Source organism: Pogona vitticeps, chromosome 4 (assembly GCF_051106095.1).
Source record: "Pogona vitticeps strain Pit_001003342236 chromosome 4, PviZW2.1, whole genome shotgun sequence".
NCBI lineage: Eukaryota > Metazoa > Chordata > Lepidosauria > Squamata > Agamidae > Pogona > Pogona vitticeps.
In genome coordinates, this window is record NC_135786.1 from 229,242,432 (window position 1) to 229,264,314 (window position 21,883).

At 44.9% G+C, this 21,883-nt stretch overlaps 1 protein-coding gene and 1 long non-coding RNA gene across 4 annotated transcripts in view; one reads left to right on the top strand and one right to left on the bottom strand.

Annotated features, from left to right (window-relative positions):
• The window catches only part of ASAP1 (ArfGAP with SH3 domain, ankyrin repeat and PH domain 1), a 145,939-nt gene that overhangs the window by 83,384 nt on the left and 40,672 nt on the right, over positions 1-21,883 (bottom strand). The window contains exon 1 of one of the 3 annotated variants that reach the window (XM_072999341.2): positions 1,294-1,779. The exons of the other annotated variants lie outside the window; for them this stretch is intronic. The gene's annotated coding sequence lies outside the window, so the exon portion shown is untranslated. Of the gene's footprint in view, positions 1-1,293; positions 1,780-21,883 lie in introns of those variants that run through there. 3 annotated transcript variants of the gene reach the window in all.
• Positions 1,283-18,621, top strand: LOC140707004 (uncharacterized). The gene is made up of 4 exons (XR_013544207.1): positions 1,283-1,415; positions 13,689-13,797; positions 15,634-15,694; positions 18,392-18,621. It is a non-coding gene; the product is annotated as an uncharacterized LOC140707004 (long non-coding RNA).

Here is a 21,883-nt window from a genome sequence, read left to right on the forward strand (position 1 = left end):
TGGATGCACCTAATGGTACCCTAAACAAAATAAAGGAGGCCCTTGGCATCACAGCCTGTTCCAACTAAGCATGGGAGATGTTTACACTGGGATTGCTTCTGTCCCCATCAAGACTTCAAATGAAGAAATATTAAAGGACTAGGTGTCTCTCCACTCTGGTATTTTACTAAAGGACACCACTATGGAAAAGAATGGTCTGTCTTCGACTCAGCCTTGCACTACTTAGGTCCCCTTCCAAAAAAAAAGCCGTTTAAATGGCATTACCGTCCTCTATGTGTCCCTATTTTAGATACTAACCCAGAGCCCGCCCACCCCCCCATGTAAGAAAACAGGTTATCCATCTGACTCACTGTCAGATCATCCTACAGGCTATATTTCTTAGTGCTGGAAGGAGGGGGTGGCCGCAGGTGATCTCTCCCTTCAAAATCCTTTTTTTTTTTGGGGGGGGGGGAGAAGAGGTTCCTCAACCAAACGACTTCTAGTATAAACTGTAGTCATTTATGCTGGCCATTCCTTAAAAGGCCACCGGCCACTTTGAAAAAGAGAGGGTGTGTCTTCTGGTACCTCAGAGCCTTCTCCTTTTAAGCGGCAGGATCCGTACCCTCCGGCCCCTCGCTGTCCCTCAAAAACACCCACACCCACAGAGGAACAACACTTTTCAGAGAGCAACCTTTCTGACCACACAAATCGTGGATCCACTGAGCAGTAAGGGGGGGGGGGGAAGAGGCCGGACCCCCTTCTCCACAAACACACAAACCCCCCAACCCCTTTTAAGCGCCTGAGGCAGTTTCTTCCTGGCTTTTTTTGGGGGGGGGGAGAAAAGAGAGGGGTGTTTCAGGAAAAGAGAGACAGAGATGGAGAGAAGAGGGACCCTCTTCTCACATACCCACCCCCCACCTCCCTCAAAAAGTGGGGCTGAGGTGCAACTCCCTCCCCCCAGTTCTGTTTCTCTTGGACATTTCCCTCCCCCCCTCCAGTCCCCTCAGAAGCTAGAAACTAAGGAGAAAAGAGACACACACACACTCTCTGTCTTTAATTTTTAAAGAAAGCTGCCCCTCCCCGTCCAAAAGCTTCTCCTCAGAAACTGAGAAGGGGGAAACATCACCTCCCCACCACACAGGCACACACACACACACAAACCCGATCTGCGCCAAAAAAGAGAGAAAAGAGGCTTTTCTCCGCTGCTTGTTTTTTCCTCCCTCCCTCCACATAACACACGGCCGCCGCCGCCGCCACAAACACATACACACAGAGCGCGCAATTCCTCCTCCTCCTCCTCCGGGAGCTACTAACTTGCTCGGGCAGCCCCCTCTCTTGCGGCGCTTCCCCCCCCGATCGGGAATCGGGGGGGATGGAGGGAGAAGAAGAAGAAAAGGGAGAGAAGAGCCGAGCGGAGGACGCCTCCCGTGCTGGCGGTAATCCCGGGGCTGCCGCTTTTGGTGGGCACGGGAATAAGGCTGGGGGATGGCGGCGGTCGCAGGAGCCGTTGGCGGCTGCGGGGCCGTGAAGGTCCCCGCTGAGGCTCTGGCCGCGGCGGTGCTGCAGCTGCTGCGGCGGCGGCCGCCTCTTCCTCCTCCTCCTCCTCCTCCTCCTCCTCCTCGACGCGCGCTGCCTCCTCTCGCTTGAGCGCTTCCTCGCTCGCGCCCGCGGCCGGGCTCGCCCACGCGCTGGGCTCCTGCAGGCTCCTCCCCCTCCTCCTCCTCTGAGGGCTCGGGCCCCGCCCCCTGCTCCTCCTCCTGGGCGCGCGCTGCCTCCTCTCCCTCCCTCGATCGCCCACCCTCTGGATCCCGCAGGCTCCTCCTTCTTCTCTTCTTGAGGTCTCAAGCCCCGCCTCTGGCTCCTCCTCCTCCTCCTCGGCGCGCTCCGCCTCCCATTCCTTCAGCGCTTCCGAGCTCGCCCATCCGCGGGCTCCTGCAGGCTCCTCCTCCTCGGACTCCACCTCTGGCTCCTCCCATGGCCCCGCCTCCTCCTCCTCCTCCTCCTCCTCCTCCTCTAATTCCGGCCCCGCCTCCTCCCGCTTCAGCACTTGCTCGCCTGTCCCCCGCGGCCGGGCTCGCCCACGCGCCGGGCTCCTGCGGGCTCTTCCTCCTACAAGGACTCCCCGGCTCTACCTCTGGCTCCTCCTCCTCCACCTCCTCCTCTTCCCGCCTCGACTGGCTGGGAGGGTCGGCGGTTGGTGACAGACGGGAGGCGGGCCCCGCCCCTTTTGGGTCGTCTCCGCCCCTCTCGCGCGAGCCGCCTGGCCCCCTTCTTCCGGGCAGGCGGGCGGCCCCGCGCCCGTCACGTGGGCAAAAAACCAGGAAGTGAGCCTCCGCAGGAAGACGAGGCGCACTGGGGCCACTCTGCCCCCTGTTCCCTCACCCACCCCCATCCCCGGCTGGGTTCCATCCTGCCCTGGCGACAGAACGCGGGACGGACCCTTCCCCCACTGACGGGTGTGCAAATCCCTGCCCTTTCGTTACTCCCAGCGCTTTTCAAATGCAGAAGACCTACACAACACGCGTGTGGGTCTCTCGCGCGCGTTATGCTTCAAAACTGCACACGCGTGTTTCACACGCCTTCAGTTTTGAGGAATCGGGGAGGAATGAAAAAAAAAGGGATGCTTTGGAAGCATGGGGGGGGGGACGCACGCAAACAACCCACGGTGGCCCCTGTGTGGAAATGAGGGCAGCGAGGTTCACACGACCCTTTTTGTAAAATCGGCCCCGCCAAAAAAGCCTTCTGATGGTCACTGCCTGCAAACAGGTCTACCTATGAGTTACATCAGCTACATACATTGCATGGCCCTTAATTCATTTTGGGGGAGTTGGGCTCACTTGCAGGCCACCATCCTCAGCCCTTCTATGCTTTCAGTGCTGCTTGTCAGCCTGTATGAAATCAGGAAGCTGTCCAGCACGTGAAATAAGCTTCCCAGTTGTACTTGGAGGGGTGGACGTTCTACCGTGCATCAGTACAAAATACTGCTCACATTGGATGATTCAGTGAAATCAGTTTCAGATCTTCAGCTACTACCAGTCATGTGCTGCATGCGTCAGCTGTTTAGCTGTACTTGTATGATGCACCTTCGCCTTACTCACATTTTACAGTAAGAGTTGCAAAATCTTTGTTCAGCACCTGGTAAATATCCTGCACAGCAGCTGGTGAATAGCTCAGCTGCTGTAATTTGTGATATGTCAAGACATCTTTCAAAAGTGAAGATTTTCCATGAAAAATTGGGTTCCCCACCCCCAACTATTCAATCCCCTGCTTTTCTACACAAGGCTAAGGAGAAAGCTTAGGAGGGTTAGGGTTTGGACTATTATGCTGTCTTAACTGGAAGTATGTGGGAATTATATTTCTAGGCTCTGAGCAAGTGGCCAAAATGCTATGCACCTCAGGCCAGTCATGCAAACGGGGTTTGTATTTTGCCAGCCACCTGTCATGCACCTGAGCATCCAGTTGTGCAAACCAGGCTTGTCAGAGCACACAACAGACAGCTGAAAAGATCATGACTATTATTTTCGAGACTTTTACTTCACATTGCAATACCAACAAGACTCTGGCTATTGCATTTAATGGGGGTGATTCTAATCCTAAACATATTTACAAGAGTGCAGACCCTCAGTGGGACTTTTCTCCGAATAAAAGAGTATAGTGCAGTCTTCTGGGGGAATGGGGTTAGGTTAGTTCTATTTCCTGCTGACTCCATATAGGCAGAAGAAAAGGCTGGCATTTCCTTATTTTGAATAAAGTGTGGATTTTTTTTCTTGTTGTTTCCCACTCAATTACACTGTTATGGGGAAAGCTAAGAGTGCAACCTTCTGTACTTGCAGACTGGTTCTCACTCCTGTGGGGGCCAGATGGAGAAACCGAGGGGAAATCTTCCAGACCCATGTGTTCCCAACACATAGTCAAGTGTCAGGTACCAAAATCATTGGTATGGTAGTCCATATGTGCCCATTGACAGGGCCTGCCCTACCAATAGCCAAAGTGAGCTGGTCGGCCAAGTTAGCTAAGGCTGGGAGTTGAGCACCAAGGTAATGCAAAAGAGAAATCTGCCCCATAGGCCAGCACTTTTAGATGTGGCCAAATGTATTGTTGATGTAAGTTTGGTGGGGGATTGAAGTGGCTCAAACACCAGGGAATTTTCCCTCTGTTGGAAGCCAGATCAATGGGTATAGATTTGAAATTTTATTTTAGTTTTTCAGAAATGGTGACCCCTCCATCTCCACTCCCTACCTTCTTTTAATCTCTCACACATATACATCTGCCTAGGATATAACATACAGTGGACCCTTGACTTACAGACGGCTTGACTTACAGACTTTTTGAGTTACAGACTTCTCTGGCCGCAAAATTTAGGTTTGACTTGCAGACTGAGATTTGACTTACAGACCAGAAAAAAACCAAAATGGAACAAAAACGGCCTGTTACAGGATTAATCGGTTTTCAATGCACTGTAGGTCAATGGAGACTTGACTTACAGACTTTTTGACTTGAGAACCGCCTTCCAATACGGATTAAGTTCTCAAGTCAAGACCCCACTGTATTATGGCTTGTTAGAAAAGGAGGGTTTATAAAGGCTGTAATTTTTCTTTTAAAACCTGAACAGTGTAGGTACATTGTGAAATTTATTCTTCCTCTTCCCTGCTCCCATCCTTTATATTTAGCTCTCCAGAATCCTCTGTACTCCCTGCCTTCAAGGCAGCACCCCCACACACACATCTCACTTTTCTTTTAAAAGCAGAGAAGAAGTGGAAACACAATCGCCCCCTCCACCCAAGCAAGCCCTGCTGATGCAGGAGATAGGGACCTTGCATGATCAGGGATAATGGAGTGTAGAGATAAGCAGAATGAAGCCCTTCCCCCAGCCAGCCAAACACACACACTTGTTGCCATGAAAGTCCTGAGAGCATTGTGGAAATGTCACTGGTTTGTCTGACTCTGGCTGGTTAAAGAGGCAATAGATATCCTTCCATTAGTGCCAAGACAAAGTGGGGATGAGAACACTGATGATTTGTGTAGTGAACCATTTGATCTCTTTTACTTCATTTAAATGAAAGGAAAGAGAAAAAGAGATGATCAAGCACCAAGGAGGGGAGAGAAAATGTTTGTGCTTATGAAAGAAGACAACATTTTTTCCCCTGGTGAAAAGCACTGATGTATGTGATGCAGATTCTGAGCAGGGAAAAAAAGGCAGAGAGATCTCCTTTGTCACATCAGACTTCTTTTTTTAAAAGCAGGCTGACCCACATTTGCTTTACAGATTTGTTCCAATCCCTTATTGTTGTGGGGGGAGGCGAGGGAACTGAAGGCACTCCGCTCGGTCCCCATCCTCCCTAAGCTGAACTACAAGGATTTAAGAGGGATCTGGGTAAAAGTCAAGCTGAGATAAGCTTTGGCTGCGGCGGTAGTTCTTTGCTGGGAAAAGTGTGGATTTCAAAGTCCTTTGAAGTGCATCAAACCTGTGCTATTGCTGTTGGGGAAAAATATCTGGGGATATCTTTGGAGGGAAACTTGGTATTGTACCAGTTGAAAAGAAGAAAGTCAGGCTGGCTGGCTTAAGGTAGGCCTCCAGATGTTCCTGTGTAACAGCAGCATGCATCATCACCAGGGATGGAAAAGGGCAGATACTAGAAAAGTTACCCTTGGACTCTACAACCTTAAAAGTAGCCATTACAATCTTAAAATATATTCTTTATCTCTTTGCTATTTGTCCAGACAGTTTCCCAAAAAAGGGAAAACCCCATTGAATCTCTCCTCTGTATTTTCACTGGTGCCATTCAAGGCCCCATCTAGGAAAATGGCATCTATTCTTTCCACTGAATGCACATCACTTCTTTCTCAAAGTGGCTGATCTATTCTAGCAAAACCAACAACACAGTCGTGTAGCACTTTGCAGGCTAAGATCTTTACACCCTGGACTTGAGAAGCCAGAGGATGGGAGTTTGATTCTCCAGGGCGGCTTCTGTGAGTAGGGCCAGCCTGTGTGGCTTTGGGCAAGTTTTGAATAAAGGATTCCTTCAGAAGAAGGGAATGGCAAACCACTTCTGAGTATTCTCTACCTGGAAAACTCTGGATAGGGTTGCCGTAACTCAGAATTGACTTGATGGCACATTAATATAATCATTATGAAAACACTAGGCATGGTCAAAATTTAAAAAATATTGACTGGTATTATAGTATAACAGATACAAGTTTTAACCAAAAACCTAAGTACCTGTTAAATATTGGCACAGTATGTATGCTGTTCCTAATATTGCCATTTTTTGTAGCTCTGATGGTGGTGTGATTTCTGAGATCTGCAACTGCTTTATAGTACTGTGTGAAATGTCTTGATATTGTTCCTAAAGTCCCAATGACTATGAATTTATTGGTGGTGGTGGTTCTTGTTGTTACTGGATGAGCGTCCATTTCATCTGATGCGTGAGAAGTTACTTCTCAACTGACAGCAGTATATATGCACATGAGGCATGAGTGGGAAAAGGATTATAAACAAGGAGATGGCAGGAAGCAGAAAGTGCAGGCAGTGATAATTAGCTTAGCAGGGCCATTGGCAAAACAGTATTTGAATGGCAACTCAAGCATCCTTGCACTGGTAAATTGATTAACGGCATGTCTGATTAAAAGCCTTTCATTAAGCCATAGGAGAGAGAGCTGAACCCAGGCAAATTCTTGTTCATCTCTTTTGCACTGAAATCTGCCTTTGTAGGTGATTTAAACATGCACTGGAGTCTCAGTAATTCAGTGGCCATTAGACTTACTTGCTATCCTTATTTCAGGTGGCAAACTGGAAAAGGCAGTAAAGCTCATGTTTTATATGTGAACGTTGCAGGTTCATTCCCTGATATTTCCACACAGGGCAAGGAAAGATTCCTGCTTAAAAACTTGGATAGCTGCTGTCAATCATATCATAGCTCAGGAACATTACTTAAACAACGACAACAAAATACAGTTCTCAGAAATCCCTGGCAAACATGGCTACATGAAGAATTCTGGGAACTGATGTCTAAAAATGTAACTTCCTCCAGTTCCGGTCTAGCTGGTACTGAGTTCTATGGGTGGTTCGTCTGACTAAGATAAACCAACTTAGACTTACTGTATTTCCTGGTGCAACCCTACATGTTGCTCTTATAGCAAGTAATATTCACAGTCATTGTTTTGCCAGCATAGTGTCAGAGAATATGACATCACCGTGCTGTTGCAGAGAGCACAGATGTTGAGCAGATGTTGAAATCCAAGTCACTGTGCAACCAGCTTTACTGAAATTATGTGGGTCTGCATATCAGGGCACTTAGTAGGTTGTGTCCAGATTGACTTGTTTTGTGTACAGGTCCTTCACAGTGGTGCCTCACTAGACAGTTACCCCACATGACATTGTTTTTTTGCGATTGCTATAGCGATTCGCAAAACAGTGATTCTTATGGGGGAATTTCACTGGACAATGTTTGGTCCCTGCTTTGCAAACCGATTTTCGCTAGACGACGATTTTGACAGCTCCCTCCGCGCTCGCAAAACAGGTGTTTTCGGGACATAAGCTTTGCAAGACAGCGATTTAAACAGCGGATCAGCGGTTCGCAAAGCGGCTTTCCTATGGCCGATCTTTGCTAGACAATGACGAATGATTTGTTTTTGTTATAGTTATAAATAAATAAATAAATAAAAGACAATGACAATTCTTCCCCATTGGAACATATTAAACAGGTTTCAATGCATTTCAATGGGGAAATGCTTTTCGCTAGACAATGATTTCGCTAAACAGCGATTTCAGTGGAACGGAGTATCATCGTCTAGCGAGGCACCACTGTATTGTGAAGAGCCTCTGTCATCAGGTTGCTAAACGCTGCCTTCTGCTCTTCCTCTGTTTTTAACCTGTTGCAGTTTAGTTGCCAAGCGTTCTATAAATAGCGGTTTGCTCCTGGTGCCCCAGCAGGCAGGCAGCCCTCTGCCCTGCACCCTCTGGCAAGCCAAAGGGAACTTCCCGCACCCAGGCCTCGGGAGGCACAGACAGGGAGAGGAAGGCTCCAGGTGGAGTAAAGCAGCAAAGCTTCGGTAACTCATTTTCTCAAACCATTTAATTCACTTAAATAGAGTGCCTGAGAATGAATCAGCCGCGATCACTGAACATGCATCGTTTACATTCATCGTTGCCTCTTAACACAAGCCCAAAACATGCATACAGCTTGAGTGGCCTAAATGAAGAATTAAAAGTGTCAGAGATAAGGGCTTTAAAATTGATCACAGAACATTTGACACAAAACATAAAATAGAAACAAGCATCAGATATGGAACCCTCCCCTTTAATCCTTCATATAAGGATTTCCCCTGCTTTCTGGTTCTATCCTTTTCTAAATGGACTCGGCGCTCATCCCTGCTTTTGATGAAACTTGGCATCAAATTGTTGAGTTACTTCTGCATAGCACTGGTTCTTAACTATGATACAGCTGACAATGGACTCACAGGCAGATTCCACTCCCAGGAAATTAGAAAGTGAGAGATGAAGCCAAGATACAGGGTGTTCTAAAATACAGAGCTCAAAATGTTACATTCTGAAAGGACCTTGTTTCATTATCCATTCATTCTCAGTTGCCATCATCATTATTCTACACAGTAATTTATGGGCATTGCACATGATTAATGTGCCATTACCAACAGGCCACAAAATGCAACACCACTTCCCTTTAGAGGCTGGTTTTAATTTTGAACCTTGTAAGTATTTATACAAACACACACAAAAAACAAAGAATTAGGCCCCTTGCCACCTAGGTTAGATAAGAGAATGATATAAAACCTGAAAAGTTCCTGTTAAAAAGGTCTCTTAAAATGCCTATCACTGATTTTAAAAGTGACTGTTAAAGGTAACTACATGTTTTTCATTACACCTATAACTTAGGTCATCCATGTTACACTAAAAGGTGATTTTGTAATTACTAATCACATTACTGGGACGTGGTGGCGCTGCGGGTTAAACCGCAGAAGCCTCTGTGCTGCAGGGTCAGAAGACCAGCAGTCGTAAGATAAAATCCACGCGACGGAGTGCCCATCGCTTGTCCCAGCTCCCACCAACCTAGCAGTTCGAAAGCATGCAAATTCAAGTAGATAAATAGGTACCACCTCAGTGGGAAGGTACTGGCGTTCCGTGTCTAGTTGCGCTGGCTACGTGACCACAGAAACTGTCTTTGGACAAACACTGGCTCTACGGCTTGGAGACGGGGATAAGCACCAAGCCCTAGAGTCGGACACGACTGGACTAAATGTCAAGGGGAACCTTTACCTAATCACATTTCTAGGGTAGCCAGATGCAAAAGTGCACAAGGCCCCTGCACATTTTGTAAGTGGGTAGAAGAGGAAGTTTCAAAAGGCTGAGCTTGTCATGCCAGGTGTCGTTGTTATGTGCCATCCACTCACATCTGACTCATGGTGACCCTATGAATGTCCAATTTTCATAATGGTCCGTCCTCAACGATCCTGCTCAGCTCCTGTAAACTCAAGCCTGTGTTTCCTTTTAGGGAGTCAATCCGTGTCTTCCCCCTTTCCTGCTACTTTCCATCTTTCCTAGTACAGTGGTGCCTCAGTAGACAGTTACCCCACATGACAGGTTTTTTTTCCTAGACATTGGCTCTTTGCGATCACTATAGCAAATTGCAAAACAGTGATTCCTATGGGGGAATTTCACTGGACAATGTTTGGTCCCTGCTTCGCAAACCGATTTTCTCTAGACAACAATTTTGACAGCTCCTCCCACGCTCGCAAACAGGTGTTTTCGGGACCTAAGCTTTGCAAGACAGTGATTTAAACAGCTGATTGGCGGTTAACAAAGCGGCTTTCCTATGGCCGATCTTTGCTAGAAAATGACGATTCTTCCCCATTGGAATACATTAAACAGGTTTCAATGCATTCCAATGGGGAAATGCTTTTCTCTAGACAATGATTTTGCTAAACAGTGATTTAAGTGGAATGGATTATCATCGTCTAGCGAGGCACCACTGTATTGTTTTTTTTTCCAGAGAACCCTGCCTTATCGTGATGTGCCCAAAGTCCGTAGAATGGCATCAGCTTCCACATTTTTGCTTTCAGAGATCGTTCAGGCTTGATTTGATCTAGGCATGCCTGTTGAAACCTCCTCCTATTCTACGAAAGGTGCAGGAGCCTACTTGCTTTTTGCATTTGATCTCCCTTCATGTGGCCCCCCAGTCTGATCCTAGCTTACCACGTGGAGCGTGACCTCTCATGCACTTGACAGCTCCTGTTTTGGCAGACTTCGGAAGCAAGAAGTCGTACATGTGCATCATTTCCACTGTAAAGCATCACACTAAAATTTCTCTCCTTCCCCCCCTACTTCTAGACTCTGCAACCCTTTCCCAGTGCATTCGAAGGGGAGGGCAAAAAAGACATTTTGACAAGTCTGATTAATAACAATAGTAATAATAGGCTCAGCACGCACAGCTTTGCATTTTTAAATTCACTTAAATCCTAGCATTATCTCACTGCAGATATAAAATGAGAGTGTCGTTCTGCCACCCTGATGTTAAACGCCTATCTTTAGGAAGATGCATCATTTTACTTTTCAGAGCGATAACATATTTTCAAAGTAAAAACAATGAAATGAATATAGTCAAGAGTCTTGCAGCACCTTAAAGTCACACTTTGTCATACACATCCATGGGCTGCAAGCTAGTTCACGTGTCTGATGAAATGACAGGCAGTCCACAAAAGCTTATGTCAAATAAAACTTGTTAGGTTTTCTTTTCTTTTCTTTTACAAGGTGTCACAAGACTGTTTTTGCTGCAATAGACATAGTTCTCCCTCCCCCATGCTAGATATAATGAAAGGGGCATCTGTAACCCTATACATGCCCACCTGGCTATCTCCTAACAATACAGCATACTAGATAGAAAGCAGAGCTTGTACAGTAAATGTTCTTGGTTTGGATTACAGCTCCTAGAATCATCATCTAGCATGGCTGTCGTGCTGTCAAGAGGATTCTGGGAGCTGTAGTTGAAACATGTCAGCTTTCATAGGCTGCGGAATAATGATATGGAAAACACTGCCATCCCTGGTGAGCCCCAACACACCCTTGCCAGCCATGGCCCTGGCGCTCATTTGCAGCTGTGACCATTACAGACCACACTTGTTTGGAGAAGAGGAGCTGCAATTCTAGGCCCTGGCCCTCACTCTGCCTTTCAAGCTTCCCATAGGCTTGATAGATAGATAGATAGATAGATAGATAGATAGATAGATAGATAGATAGATAGATAGATAGATAGATAGATAGATAGATAGATAGATGGATGGATGGATGGATGGATGGATGGATGGATGGATGGATGGATGGATGGATGGATGGATGGATGGATGGATGGATGGATGGATGGATGGATGGATAGATAGATAGATAGATAGATAGATAGATAGATAGATAGATAGATAGATAGATAGATAGATAGATAGATAGATAGATAGATAGATAGATCTTACAGAATTGGTGGCCTCTGTCTAGCTTATTTGCCCACAGCTGGAAGCCATTAGGCTTTTTAAAGATCTTTGGAGCTTCTCTCTCTGTCCTGCCACACAGACACAAACAGGCACACTTGAGGTAGACACAAGCAAAGGCTTTCTTGGAGGCTGTGGAACTCTCTTCCACAAGAGGCCAGACAAGTCTCCTCTTTGCTGTCCTTTTGCTTGCAGGCAAAGACCTCCTTTTGGTAAGCCACCGGCTGCTTAGGCAGTAGGCTGAATCAAGGATGCCGTGTTTTCTTATCCTTTCAATGTGCTGTTAACTGCCTTTCAGTGCTTTTGACTCAATTATTGTAACATGTCCAATAGTTAGATTGATTGAGTACATCAATATTCAACAATACTTGTGTGTTTTCAAGAATGAAATCTTGGTAGCATGTGTTTGTTTTCAAACCCTACACTTTATTGTCTGTTAGAATTATCTTAATATTGGTCCTTTGCCTATTTTGTAAGCCTCCCAGGTCCCTTTATTAGAAGAAAGGGTATAAATAAAATGAATAAATGAACTGACGAACAGAAGGATGAGTTAAACATGGAGCAGAAGCAGAAGAGGCAAACAAGAGTTCAGGGGATGCTAGATCTGTTTTAGGGCTTCTGCTTGAAATGTCCTTTTGAACCCTGTTGTGTTGGGTAATTCCAATCAGGCAGGTGTGGAGAAACAGCACTAGTCATAATATTCATTAATGTCAGTCTTTGGCTGATGGGAAGAGACCGTAATTCATTTGCCTACATGGACCCAGCTGAGACTATCCATTTCATCTTGGCCCGGTCAAGCAATCAATATCCCAGCAGTTCTGTCTCTTCTTGCCATCCCCAGATCCTACCTGCTTTGCATAATTGTACATGTCCCCATCCATATACCTCAACCCCACTTAAATTAGCAATTCTCCGACTCCACTATGCTGAGCTTCTAAAGAGCAATGCACGAGACTGGCATGCATTCCTGCCAATTTGATCCTGTGGGTGGCTGGCAAAAGCTGCAGTTGTAATGGTGTTCAGGGCACCTGAGAGTTGTCCTCTCTATGTTTCTGGCATGGAAAAAGGGAAGATGTTGCACTACATTGTGCATCCTGGCTCTCGATTGTTCCACTGATAGAACTGAATTTTGGCCTATGTCTTAGCTGTTTAGACAATTACCGGTAGGTATGAATTATAGTGTATTGTAATGAAGATCAACTTGTTGTTGTGTAGTCATTAAGTCGTCTCCAACTCTTCATGACGCCATGGACCAGAGCACACCAGGCCCTCCTGTCTTCCACTGCTTCCTGGAGTTGGGACAAATTTATGCTGGTCGCTTTGGTGACACTGTCCAACCATCTCGTCCTCTGTTGTCCCCTTCTATCTATCTATCTATCTATCTATCTATCTATCTATCTATCTATCTATCTATCTATCTATCTATCTATCTATCTATCTATCTATCTATCTATCTATCTATCTATCTATCTATCTATCTATCTATCTATCTATCTATCTATCTATCTATCTATCTATCTACCTACCTACCTACCTACCTACCTACCTACCTACCTACCTACCTACCTACCTACCTACCTACCTACCCACCCACCCACCCACCCACCGATCGATCTATCTATCTATCTATCTATCTATCTATCTATCTATCTATCTATCTATCTATCTATCTATCTATCTATCTATCTATCTATCTATCTATCTATCTATCTATCTATCTATCTATCTATCTATCTATCTATCTATCTATCTATCAGATTTTTATCCCACCCTTCTAGACATATGTCTACTCAGGGTGGCTCACAATAAACTCTTGCCTTCACACTTTCTCAACATCAGGGTCTTTTCCAAGGAGTCTTCTCTTCTCATGAGATGGCCAAAGTATTGGAGCCTCAGCTTCAGGATCTGTCCTTCCAGTGAGCACTCAGGGTTGATTTCCTTTAAAATGGATAGGTTTGTTCTCCTTGCAGTCCAAGGGACTCTCAAGAGCCTCCCCCAGCACCACAATTCAAAAGCATCAATTCTTTGGCCGCCGGCCTTCTTTATGGTCCAGCTCTCACTTCCATAAAGATCACCTTTAATAAACTACAATACCACACTCCTTGCACATTGTTCCCAGTCCCCTGTACTTTGCGTGAACAATATTTTTCTTTGCAAGTTTACAGTGACCATTTTATTCCCCCCCCCTTTCCTTTATTTTTCTTTTGTCTTTTCAGCAAATCGATTTTCCCTAATTTGATTTGTACTGGGAGGCTGGGTATAGGGAAGGAGAATCAAAATGCTTTTGCAGGAAATCGTAATTCTGCAATCTGGAACAGACATACGGTATGTAGATTTGCTCCTTTTGCATAACTTGTTTTGCTACTGCACATTCCGGGGAAAGAACTTATAGACAGCACTGTAAACGACTCATGTCTTCTTTAAGTGGTTTATTAAATGTGAAGGACTGCTCTCCTGGAAAAAGTATTGTAACATTTCATAGCCTGTTCAATGAGCAGGCCCTTGTGCAATGATTCACGAAAGAAAGAAATGAAAAAGATTGCAGATTAATGCACCACTGGTACATTTTTCAACTCTTCAGCTTACTTGAAGGGAAACGCTCATCCAGTGTGACTATTAAAGCCAATCCAAACACAAATATTGACATCAGAACTCACTGCCTTCTAAGAAAGCCTCTGTCATAAACAGGATGCTCTCTTCTAGCACAGATGATGGCAATTGATTTTAAAGGCAAATCTTTGAAGATCTTTTCTTTGGAACATAATATTCAGGAGACTTCCAAAGAAGTAAAACACCCTTTCCTTTTATCTCATAGGATTCCTCCTCCTCATCTAACAAAATGTCTCTATTTGACAAGCAGTGGGTGTGATCCCATATTTCATCCTGTGTCTATTCCATTGTTGGGGAAAGGAGATGCCAAACAGGGTTTCTACCTGTTTGAAGAAAGATACCAACAAAGGGGACAAAGAGCCTATGGAAAGTTGTCCCAAGGCCCCAGAGCTAGTGCTCAGTGGAAACTGGTGGATCTGACATCACTAGGGGAGGTGAATCTGCTCTGAATTTAGTTCAGATGTTCCAGGATCTTTCCAGTGTCCTGAATCCTATTCCTAAACTCAGTACCTTAAATACCTCCTTTATCATTATGGTGTGGATTTGCCTCCATATAACACCAGATCCACCCACGTCCATTGCGCTGTCCCTTATAAATACTAATCTGGCATCAACTAAACTGTGTGATCACAAGGCCTCATCAGCTGAAGAAGTTTGGAAGAAGCTTACATGGACAGGGAGGTTCCATTCCCCAACACATCTATAGTTATTGCATGCAGTGGGTCCAGAGTTTGGAAAGTTACCTTTTTGGATTACAATTCCCAGAACTGGTTTTGGGAGCTGTAGTCCAAACAGTGACTTTCTCAAGCTCTGATTGAATCTTGACCCTCACACAGGTCTATTGCAGGAACCACACTGGCTTTGAGATAGATTTTGCTCTCACGGTAACAGTGCTTCAAAATGCAACAGTGTCTTATATTTATCAGGGATGTACCTAAGACAGGATAGCTAGGTCGCTGACCCAGGGAACCAGATTTTAGAGAGCTCATTTTAAAAGCTGTGGGAGAGGGTACGTATTTATATAAAATGTGTTAGAAGAGAGCCTTGTTGTCTGCCAGAAAGACAAATAAGTGGGTGCTAGATCAATTCAAGCCTAAATTCTCACTAGATGCTAGAGCGACTCAACTTAGGCCATCACGTTCATGGACGTATCACAAGAAAGCAAGATTCACTACAAAAGATAATAACACTAAGAAAAAGCTGAAGACAGCAGGAGAAGAGGAAAACAAGACATAAGATGGATTGACTGAAAAAAGAAAAATATGCCCTTGGGTTTGGAAAAGTTGAGCTGAGTTCTGAATGCCAGGATGTTTTGGAGGTAATTGATTTATAGTAGAGGATAATTTTGTAAGTCAGAAACATATAAAAATGACAACTTTGGCGGTAGGTGGGGGGAACTCTTTCTAAACTCTGCAAAATATCATGTCTGTTTTAGCACTCATTATGCTTGCCATGTGCCTGTAAGGAAAGCTATCTGGTAGAGACTAATGTCACATACATTAACCATGGAATTCTTTTCTTTTCTTTTTTCGCCGTGTGTGCCTATTTTAGATACACCCATCAGCTGACATGATGTTTAAAGCTACCAGCAGCTGTAAACTGAAGGAGATAGGTAAGTACTGGAGAAAGGCAGAGGCGGTGGAACAGCGACTTAAAAATTAGATCTGGAAACACAAGCAGACTATTTCTGAAACTGCAATGCCAAATTGGGAATGTCTGAGTTGCAGAGTGGCCTTGTGAATAAAAGACCCATTTACCATTTCCCTCCTAGTATTAACATGATGGAGTATTGCAAAAGGAGGCTATTGTTCCTGCATGAGATTTTGCTGATGCTAACTTTTAAACATTCTGCATGTCAAAATGGGGGTGTGGCAGGCGGGAAGGTATCTTGTTAAACAATAGCGGGGATGGAGGATAGAGGATCCGAAAGGCATATAAGCAGACATTGAAGAGCAGCAGAAGGTCAGGAAGAACAGGGAAGAACACAAAAGGTCTGGATCAACAGAGGACAGAGCGTGTTAGATGCAAGATCAAGCAGGAAGCAGAGTGGTGTTAGGGAGAAATTGGACTGGGGATGTATTGGTTCAAATTCCCCTTCAGCCAAGCAGAGTGACATAAAAACACAAGAGCACTGAGTCAGTTCCTTAGTCCATTGCCTTCAAGACTATGAACTCTGAACGGCAGCAATAGGTCTCTATAGGGTCTCAGGCAGGATTTTTTTCTTGGGTGGGTTCCCATCCAAGTAATAACCAGGCCTGATCCTAATTAGCTTCCAAAATTAGACAAGATGGGGCATGTCTGGGGTGGATCTCTTCAGTCAGTCATGATATATTTCAGACCATATGATGATGCAAGCAGAACAATGCTACGTGTGCCAACACAAATATCTTTCGACCGCTTTCCTAACCTTGGCCCACAAACATTGCTGAAATACAGTTCTCAACATCCCTGTCCATTTTCCAGGCTGCATGGGGATGAAGGGAGCTGTAGTTCAACAATGTTTGAGGACTCAAGTTGAGGAAGGCTGTGTTAAGCAAGCGCAGGACGCAAAAGGTCCTAGATGATGATAATGATGGTGATGGTGACGTTTACAGTGTCAGTGATGCACTCAACTCCCTGGCTTGGCTCCAAAGTAGACCTGGAAACTCTGGGCTTGGTAATCCCAAATTTAGTGGTGGTGGTGGAGCCATGGTTTATTGTAAGCCAAAACAGTATCCATCACAGTTCCAGTGTCACTGATCCATATACAATGGGATGTATATGCAATGTGATCCCATTTGGGCATCTATATTCTCCCTCTCTCATCTCTTTCCCAGCTAAGTGGACTGGAGGAAAGGACAGAGGGGTTCTGAATCAAATAGGTAGCAGGAAGGAGTTGAGTTTTCCAGCTTCTAAGATGGACTGGCCAGCTTGTAAATTTATTTACCGTGTTTCCCCGAAAATAAGACAGGGTCTTATATTAATTTTTCCTCCAAAAAACGCATTAGGGCTTATTTTCAGGGGATGTTTTATTTTTTTGCATGTACAACCATCTACAGTACATTTATTCGAATACAGTCATGCCATCTTCTGGTGGCTGCACAAGGGTGGAGGGCGAGGTTTCACTTAACTGGGGCTTATTTTTGGGGTAGGGCTTATATTAGGAGCATCCTGAAAAACCATACCAAGGCTTATTTTCAGGTTAAGTCTTGTTTTCGGGGAAACAGGGTATTTATTTATTTATTGGATTTCTATCCCACCCATCTAGACCAAAGGTCTACTCTGGACGGGTTACAAATTTAAAAACAATAAAACAAAAAAATTATATATTATAGATCCAAGGTGGTGAAAGTACAAGAAATTAAGATATGGCAGGAGGAGAAAGCCTGCCCAAATAGCCAGGTTTTAAGTTTATTCCTGAAAACACCCAGAGAGGAAGCCAGGTGGATCTCCACTGGGAGGTTGTTCTAAAGGTGAGGGGCCACTGCCGAGAAGGCCCCGTTCCTCGTTCTTTCCTACATGAAATCACCAAAACTTTGCAATGTTATTCACTGATCAAAACCCGTCCAGTGGTATTCATTTGTTATTTATTTGATCCACCATTCTTACATAAGTGGGACTCAGGGTGGCTTTCTTAACTCAAGGAGTAGGAAGGGCAGGGTGGGAGCTCTCCTGTCTATCGTTTATAGCAGAGCCCACCTTATGACCAAAAGCCCAAGGGATATACCTAGAGCCGTTCCCAACTTTTGACCTGCTGGCTGTTTTGGGCTTCATGTCCCATAGTCCCTTGCTAATGGTCAGGGAGAGTTGTGGCTTCTGGGAGCTGAAGTCCAAAACACTAGATTACTCTTACTCTACCAGTCAGTAGCACTGTGTGAATTATTCCTTCTTTTTATTCCTAACATATAATTCTGGAAAGAAAAAATATATATGGAAAAACTGAAGTGGGAAACACTGAAGATTTACTAATTGAGGAAAACACTGGAGCCCTGTAAGTTTTTATTAAAACAACAAGGGGAGTTCACAATAAAAACCTCATCTGGGACAACTTGTCATATTCACTATATTAAAGGAACCTTCTGGCACAGCGGTTAGACTGCAGTACTGCAGCTAAAACTCTGCCTGGGTTCAGTTCCAAGTACAGTGGCACCTCGCAAGACGAATGTAATTCCTTCCGCGAGTAGCGCTGTCTTGCGAAATTTTCGAAAATAATTCATTCGTCTTGCGAGGCGTCGGTCTTGTGAAAAACATTCGTCTTGCGAAGTACAGCCATAGAAGAAGCTCTCTTGTGAGGCACCACAGCAATCGAAAAAATCATTTTTTCTTGCAGGTTTTTTCATCCTGCGAGGCGTTCGCCTTGCAAGCCACCACTGTTGCTGGTTCGAAGTTCACTCAGGCTTCGCTCCTTCTGGGGTTGGTTAACTGAATACCCAGCTTGTGGGCGTTGGGGGGGTATGTACAGCTTGCATAATTTAATTATAAACTGTTCAGAGAGTGCTTTAAACACTACGAAGCAGTAAATAAACAGCATGCTTTGCTTTGTTTTGCTTTACACAAAAACATAAAGGTACGTGAAAGTGTTGTATATAGAACTTTCACTGGCCTGCAGAGCTGTTAACACTGATACACGTCCCTACACCTTGAGGCTGTTTAAAACATTTTATTAGGAGCCATTGCTTAGTTGTCATTTCCTTGGAGAAGCAGGATCTGTTGGAGGGTCGGGAGAAAATGCTGGCCATCATAGCCTCGTGGGGGAAGCATTCCTTCAGCTGCCCCTTGAAGCAGATTAAAGGAAGTCATTGTTTTCTATCGAAGAGTTCCTGTTTAATGTGCTACAGGCGTCTCCGTGTGTGCCAGCGTGCCTATCCTTGTTTTCCGGTGAACTGGAAGTGTCATCTCATTTCCACAGCCGTTCTCCCCACAATCTGCCTCAAAAGACAGCCGAAAACAAAAAAACGGAGAAGCATCCAAGCCGGAGGGGTGGGGAGGCCTGCAAACCAAACAACAGCATGAAGCTGACAATCTCGTTCTGCGCATGTGATAAAGCAGACTGATGTGCTGATTCAGTTTTGCCTTTGTGTTTTGATGTTGTCATGTGAGAGAGCGAGTCACGCTGACAAACACGTTGTGGCATTCCAGGCTCGCAAGGCAGAACAATAAGCAAGAAATCCTGTGCTTTAGAACCTCAGCATCCCGGGGAAAAAAACATAGAAAAACACAGCAAAAGGGAAGCAGATGACAAGCTGCGAAGGAAAAGGGGTTTTGTTCAGGGAGAAGGAAGGGCAGGAAGGATTGCCACACATCAGTGACTCCCAGACCTGAAGCTCCAGATAGATATACTGTATTACATTCAAACTCCAAGAAGCCCTAGGCAAGAGAACCAACGGATAGGGCTGCAAGGAGTAGTAGTAAAAAAACTAAATAAAAATACACTTGGCCCTCTCAAGTAGAGTGCATCACTGAAAAGGAGGTCAAGAGAGGACACTGATTTGCACAAAAATTGCATATGCTGATTGACAGGCGCAGATAACGAAATGTTAGGCTTTCTGGAGTTTAAATAAAATTGCAGTCCCTCTTAAGGGACTGGGTGATTCGTGGGCTTCCTGAGCCCAAGGCTGGCAGGGCAACTTTAAAGCCCCTGCTGCCCCCCACTCCTGGTCATCCTTTAGCTTTAAATCAGACATGAATTGGAAAGCCCGTCACATGGAGGGCCTCTTGAAAAGGAGGCTTATCCTCTGTCAGTCTTTCCACTGGAGGACTTTCCTCCCCCAAAGGGTACATGTGCCTGCCCTAATCTTCAAGTTTTGCATTTTTATTATTAATGCATTTTTTATGGCCAGGGATGGAAAGGGGTGCTCTTTCAGTTTATTATATAATGATATAATTTGGCTATATTTAGATGCAACAAACCAAAGCTTGGACAATTATATCCAAAGGAATTAATTGCATCACTCATTACTTCTTGATGACTGGGGGCATCTTGAGCCCCTCTTATCCTGAAACAAACAAATATTTTGCCTCACCTTGTTCGAACCCTTCTCTTGGAAGCCCATCACCTCCCTAGCTGGCTGGACTCTGCCAAGTTGTTCAGTGCGAAGTAAAATAAATAGTTTACATATATTTAGCTCCTTGGCCACAACATTCTTGGCGAACAGGCCTGGCATTTCTGATCTTCTGCTTTCTGCAGCGGCCCCCAAAGCCACTTTATTTTAGAAAAGAATGCAGAAACAGAATTATGTATCTGCTGTGAAAAAAAGAGAAGAAGTTGTGAGAAAGGGGTTTATTTCAGAGGCAGAAAATCATCTCTGAGTGGGACAGCAGAAATTTGTGCCACATGCAAACTATTGTCAAAACCTTCCAGATTAGGTAGGTAGTTAGGTAGTTAGGTAGTTAGGTAGTTAGGTAGATAGATAGATAGATAGATAGATAGATAGATAGATAGATAGATAGATAGATAGATAGATAGATAGATAGATAGATAGATAGATAGATAGATAGAGTGAGCGACACTACTAAAAAGGAATGTGTGACATAGCACTGTGCCAAATATTTTACTCTCTTTCTTCTCTGTCTGTTACTGTCTTATTCACTTTCTCCCTGACAACTCTGCTGTTGCCCAGATGAGGAAATGAGTGCAGGCTGGTGACCTACATTGCCTAACAGATCAGACATTCTTGTCTATTTGCAAGTTACCGAGAGCCTCCGACTGGAGGTGTGAAGCTTTCCAGACTGCCTTATGAAAATGGGTGAACCTTTGGATTGCTGCTCGGTGCAGGGCTAACCAGCAATATAGAGGAGTGCCAGGTCAGCAACTCCACTCCATGCCCTGAGGTTCGAGGCCTCAAACCAGAGACGGAGGCCTTGAGATGTCACAGGAATAGTGTATGGTAATCAACTGCTGAGTCTAGAAACAAGCAGAAAGGGGATCCAGAGCTTGGAAACGTTGTCTTTGGGGGACTACCATTCCCAGAAGGCTGGCTGGAGCATTATGGGAATTGTAGTCCAAAAGGTCACATTTCCAAGCTCTGGGGAAATCCAGATAAAACAGCCCGTCATCTTGATAAAAACTAGCTAAGTGAGTAATAGGACAGCATGAAATGGGGTGGGATGGGACATTTCTCAGTGGCCAGGCTGGTGGCCAACCTGGCAGCCACAGAAGTTGATGATATTCCAATATGGCCCGATGACCTGTCTCACTAGACGTGTTTATGTTTTGCATCTTTCAAGCCTGATCTACAGCCGGAGTGATGGGCAGGGGATGGGAGGCCAGCTGATGGGTGCATCCTCTTTGGGCTGTTGTGCCGTTTCAAGCAACAGATGCACAAAAGGTGTTGAGCCACTGGCGCCACACGATAATCAGTTTCCTTCCTCAATGCTGCTCACCCCAACTTATGTTTTGACTTGGCATTGCAATCCCCTGAAGCTTCAGGAGATGCCCAGAGATCTGGCCATTCCATAGTAGCAACCCTACATCTATCACCTACGTATGTTTGCCATGGAGCTCAAAATTAGCCAGTATTTCCTGGGGAGCATATATTCCGGGACAAACTGGCATTTCTTTCTCCACACTTTTGACGACATGCCAACACCTCTGACACTAGAGAGCTGGAAACTGGTCTGGCTCTATCCTCTGGGTGTGACAGATGAATTCTATATTAATGTCTTCCTTGTGTAAATATTAATGCCATGGTTCTGTAGCAACTACTGGTATTAACTATATTAACACAGGGAATTTGCTAATGAATATTTTAATTAACATTCTTCTGAGCCTGGGTAGCTCTCTCCTTTTAATTAACAGAGGGAAAGATTTTGAGAAAGAGAG